Source organism: Schistocerca gregaria, chromosome 6, assembly GCF_023897955.1.
Source record: "Schistocerca gregaria isolate iqSchGreg1 chromosome 6, iqSchGreg1.2, whole genome shotgun sequence".
In the NCBI taxonomy this organism is placed as follows: Eukaryota; Metazoa; Arthropoda; class Insecta; order Orthoptera; family Acrididae; genus Schistocerca; species Schistocerca gregaria.
In genome coordinates, this window is record NC_064925.1 from 493,763,550 (window position 1) to 493,768,812 (window position 5,263).

At 44.3% G+C, this 5,263-nt stretch overlaps 1 pseudogene; it reads left to right on the forward strand.

The window, feature by feature from the left end:
• The first annotated feature begins 4,046 nt into the window (after positions 1-4,046).
• Positions 4,047-4,164, forward strand: LOC126279292 (5S ribosomal RNA; annotated as a pseudogene).
• The last annotated feature ends 1,099 nt before the right edge of the window (positions 4,165-5,263 follow it).

The window sequence follows — 5,263 nt, forward strand, 5'->3', positions numbered from 1 at the left end:
TTCAACTGAAGACGCAATTAAAAAGGTGATTTCGCTATCGTCAGATACTCATTCTATGTACGCCTAGCGATGGTGGTCGATATTAGTGACGATTTTGATAAGCTATGGTGTCCGTCTTTCTTTGGTCGCCTTAGGGATCTGGAGTGTCCAGAAGCTCCGGACAACCTACTGAGATATTACTATTACGGGCGACACGCTTCTTTAAAATTGTCAGGAAATAAAATAACGAAAACAATAACAAAAAGCTGTCCGTGGAGACCAGTGTGTGCTCTAGAATTATCGGATGTAGCACTGGAGCCCGAATTACAGAAGTTACATGACAGCAGTAACGAAAGCGGACTGGTGGAATTTGGAGATCACGTGCTGTTCGTTGTCTAAGTGGTGATTCCAGAAGAATTATAGAAGAAAAATGTAATGCGACGCTCCACAAACCTGAGGGCTAGTGTCGAAGTCTCAAATTATCACTATCACAATGTACCTCCTGCTGACGGGAATCTAGTAAGAAACACTAAAATAAAATAACAGAACGATTAGGAGAAACGCAGGTACGAGTTACCTAGCGGTACTTCTGGGCGAACGCCGTAACTTTGCATATCATATAGAGGAATGTGGCAGAAGGTACAAACATGATGAATAAAATTATAACCATTGCAAATAGTCAGTAACGGCTTTCCTTGAAATCAATCGGAGTATACCACCAGTCCACATTAGCATCAGTCGTAGGATGTGGTGCGAACGTTGGGCTCATAGATTGCAGCTTCTGAAGGCAGCTTTAATAGTGAGAAGCGTTCAACGAGCAGTACTACTAAGATTAATGGGTTCCTACGGCAATCCCCCTAATGGTGCTTTGTTAGTAATTCTGGGAATTTGCCCACTGGATTTGGAAAAAAAGGAGAAGGGAAGTGTTATGTTGCTCAAAGAAGGGCAACTGAGACCATTTCGAGAAAGGTAACAAAAGATCGCATATTACAACTTCCAAGATGCTACTCCAGGTGGGTGTAAAATGAAAGCGCGCAACGGAAAATAATAAACGCTAAAACTATGATTTGACCCTGTCTGACTACCCTCTGAAGCAGATTTTCGGATCTCTTAATTCTGTTGAAGATATAAATTACAATATAATCATAAATGAATGATTAAGGCAACTAATACTGTAAGTAGGCTGTTTCTTATTGGTAACGCCACATAGCGCTCGGTATGAAAAAATCACTGGCTGTGCCGTGTGCAGTCTGTGTTTAGTCTGCATTGTTGTCTGTCATTGTAGTGTTGGGCAGCGGCAGCTGGATGCTAACAGCGCGTAGCGTTGCGCAGTTGGAGGTGAGCCGCCAGCAGTGGTGGACGTGGGGAGAGAGATGGCGGAGTTTTGAAATTTGTAAGAATTGGTGTCATGAACTGCTATATATATTATGACTAGTGAGGTAAATACATTGTTTGTTCTCTATTAAGATCTTTCAAAATGGCTCTGTGCACTATGGGACTTAACATCTGAGGTCATCAGTCCCCTAGAACTTAGAACTACTTAAACCTAACTAACCTAAGGACATCACACACATCCATGCCCGAGGCAGGATTCGAACCTGCGACCGTAGCAGTCACGCGGTTCCGGACTGAGCGCCTAGAACCGCGAGACCACCGCGACCGGCTAAAATCTTTCATTTGCTAACTATGCCTATCAGTAGTTAGCGCCTTCAGTGGTTTGAATCTTTTATTTAGCTGGCAGTAGTGGCGCTCGCTGTATTGCAGTAGCTTGAGTAACGAAGATTTTTGTGAGGTAAGTGATTTGTGAAACGTATAGGTAAATGCTAGTCAGGGCCATTCTTTCGTAGGGATTTTTGGAAGTCAGATTGCGTTGCGCCAAAAATATTGTGTGTCAGTTTAAGCACAGTCGTGTATAATTGTTCAAAGAGGACGTTTCACATAGACCAGTCTTATATAATTGTTCTAAGGGGAAGTTTCATTACTACTAAATGATAAACGTCGTTCCTGCATATATATTTATTTTAGAGTAACATACTCAACGACGACTTCCAACTCGGAGTTGATGTCCAGAATCATACAAGTTCGCAACAGTACAGTGCCTAACTGTTCTAACTATAAACTCTCCTGAGAGCAAAGACAGCAAGTCCATCTGAACCAACAAAGGTGGTATCGAGCGACCGGCACAAACGGGCGCTCGCAACGGAAGACCACGTCTCTCCACCGCTGGGCTCCCAGCAAGGCTCGGCTACCCACCATCGTAATTCCGAAAACGAATCATATTCCCGAAACCACGGAATATTCCACCTCTTTACAGATCCTTCCAAACGCCGACCAATCATGTTTTAGTCTTTTGTCGTTCAGCGCGGAAAGTTTGCGAGGAAAAACCTATACTCGTGCAATGGTACGCTTCTGAGTAAAAATCCTTGGAGATAACCCAGCCTGTGTGGTTTTCGAGGTGCCGCTTCTTCGTTCCTCTCACCTGCGTCCAATATTTTCGTAGTTTCCGAAGTATAATCCCTCCGGTTCGCCTACAATATCGGCCCGTTGCTACTCTATTGTGCTCCAGCGTTTAGGTGTTACGACGTCCGTCTTGCTACTTCCTGTGTTTAAGCAGAATCAACGCACCTGTATGGGCCTTCCACGGGGAGCTTGAATTCCATTTGCCTTTTAATTTCCACTGTCGTTCCAACCTCTACTAGTATGATAATAAAGGCACTCCGTCACCTTTCACGCAATAAGCGTTAACAATTATTTACAAGGTGTCCGTGACAATGTAAGTCTCCTTTAAATATCCATGTATACGATGTACAACCTATCAGATGATATAATACTGTGGTTTTAGTTCACGTTAAGGAACGTGGATGAGTGCTTGTAAGGTGCGAAATTATAGCCACCTTACAAATTGTGGAAAAATGGGACACTTCTGGTACGTGCAGAAGAACATACTAGTTTCTCTCGAAAATCAGGAGAGATTAAAAATAAAATTTCTTATCCCGTCATGTGGATTGGTACTTTACCATCCTGGCCATGGCCCGCATGCTACGTATCTACAAAAAATCAGAAGACAGGTGAATGACAGCTGAGCCTACTGCAAAGCGGAAACACCAGAACACACATTGTGGGACTGCAGTCTCTTTGAAGATGTGGCGGGTAACGGACGTAGGATATTCGGGATGTTGGATTCCAAAGCAGCAGCATGAACGAGTCGTTCTGGTGCATCTTGGGAGGTACTGCAGCTGCAGTATCCAGTAAGGCCAAGGAACTCCTTCGAGGCATTCAACCATAGGTCATCATGCTCCATCCACGCTACACAATATACTCTGCAGATGGAGAGCAGATAACTGAGATCGGCCACCACCGAATGAAACAGCGCCCGAAGAATCTACACTGCATTGATGCAAGTGATCATGGAAGTGTGCACTTTAAGACGTAACAGTGATGGGTGGAATTTGCTTGCTATAGTGGAAGCGCTGCTGACTTGCTGCTGAATGTCTCAGTAGTCGACCTTCGGAGTAAGTGCACCACTTGGATCCCACTTCTGTGTCAACAAAGACTACGTGAAACTTTCTGCATTTGTACCGGAGTAGCGACAAGTGTCAGGGGCCTGTTTGTGTATTGCTGTACTAGGGCAGAACACTGGAATTCTGACAATCTCCACTCACCTGGGATCTTTAGATCATGTTCTCGTCTCTCCACAGAGGCGGCACGTAGGTCGTGACTCAGCTGTCATTCCACTGAGGCTTTAACGGAATTACTAGTTGTTGGGATGTCGTAATTTTATATTACTAGTAATATAGCACGTATATCCAAGGTAGCAAAAAATTTCTGTTTCCTGCTGTAGTTCATTAAAGTGGGTGGCAGTTCGCATTCTAGTATTTATAATTAAACATTATCGTGACGTGGGGGTACTAGAACAGAAATGTGGCAACATAATGAGAAATAATCAATAACATGTATTAAGAGAACGTTACAAAGATTATGTTTGGTAACTGTTTGATGCATGGCACTTGATGTCCTAAACGGAATGCAATGAACCTTGCTGTTTCTTGCCAATCTATGATACCATATCCAACGGCCTTGCTGCAGTGGTAACATCGGTTCCTGTCAGATCACCGAAGTTAAGCGCTGTCGGGCTGGGCTAGCACTTGGATGGATGACCATCCGGTGTGCCGAGAGCTGTTGGCAAGTGGGGTGCACTCAGCCCTAGTGAGGCAAACTGAGGAGCTACTTGATTGAGAAGTAGCGTCTCCGGTCTCGTAAACCGACAATCGGCCGGTAGAGCGGTGTGCTGACCACTTGCCCCTTCATATCCGCATCAAGTGACGCCCATGAACTGAGGATGACACGGCGGCCGGTCGGTACCGTTGGGTCTTCCAAGGCCTGTCCGGACAGAGTTTAGTTTTTTTTATGATACTATCACTCTGATTGAAAGTAATTATGCAGACTTTGACGTTAGACAACATCTATCTTTCAGCAGCGAGGACTGCTAAGTCAGAACTGTTATCTTCTGAACGGAACTGACGAAACTGTGCCCCTTATCGTAATTGCAATAAATGTTGGCACTCTATTTTCTAGACAACTGCCGGAACTCCCTAAGGTGTCTGACTGCAGGCACTGGACTAAGCAGAGTACTATGCACCGTCTCATCTGCCTGTCGGCGGAAGGATTTCCATTTCCACCAGTACTGGTGTGAAGCAAAGTGGTCCCGTTATGAAACGTCCCCTTTGAAAAATTATACACAACTGTGCTTAAACTGACATACAATATTTTTAGCGCAACGCAATCCGACTTTCAAAAATCCCTACGAAAGAATGGCCCTGACTAACATTAACCTATACGTTTCACAAATCACTTACCTCACAAAAATCTTCGTTACTCAAGCTACTGCAATACAGCGAGCACCACTACTGCCAGCTAAATAAAATATTCAAACTACTGAAGGCACTAACTACTGACAGACATAGTTAGCAAATGAAAGATTTTAATACAGAACAGACAATGTATTTACCTTAATAGTCATAATATATAAATCAGTTCGTGACACCAATTCTTACAAATTTCAAAACTCCGCCATCTCTGTACCCACGTCCACCACTGCTGGCGGCTCACCTCCAACTGCGCAACGCTACGCGCTGTTAGCATCCAGCTGCTGCTGCCCAACACTACAATGGCGAGTATTACAACAATGCCAACCAGCCACAGACTGCACACGGCACAGCCAGTGATTTTCATACAGAGCGCTACGTGGCGGCGGCGTTACCAATAAAAAAACTTAATTAGCCTA